Below are 351 nucleotides of genomic sequence, written 5' to 3'. Positions count from 1 at the left end.
GGCCGCGCACAGCTCCAAGGTGGCCCTCGGCACGGCTTCCCCTTCCCACTCCAGGATGCAGATCTGCGAGGGAAACACGGATGGACGTCAGAGGGATGGAGCGCCCGTGACTGTGCCCCAAAGCGGGGAATGGTTGGGTTGGAAGGGACCTCCAAGAGCATCCAAATCCAGGTACTCCGGCATCCCCGCGCTTCCAGCCCATCCGACACCCAACCGCGCCCACGGAAAGGGGCCGGCAGCTCGTCAGCGCTTCCCTGGCCTCATCCCGGGAGGTGTCCCCTCCCAAAGCCCGTTCCCAGAGTGGAGATGCTCAGCACCCGTCTCCAACCTTCCCCCGACACGCTCCGCTCT

Source organism: Corvus brachyrhynchos, unplaced genomic scaffold, assembly GCF_000691975.1.
Source record: "Corvus brachyrhynchos isolate BGI_N302 unplaced genomic scaffold, ASM69197v1 scaffold203, whole genome shotgun sequence".
In the NCBI taxonomy this organism is placed as follows: domain Eukaryota; kingdom Metazoa; phylum Chordata; class Aves; order Passeriformes; family Corvidae; genus Corvus; species Corvus brachyrhynchos.
This window is presented reverse-complemented; position numbering follows the sequence as displayed.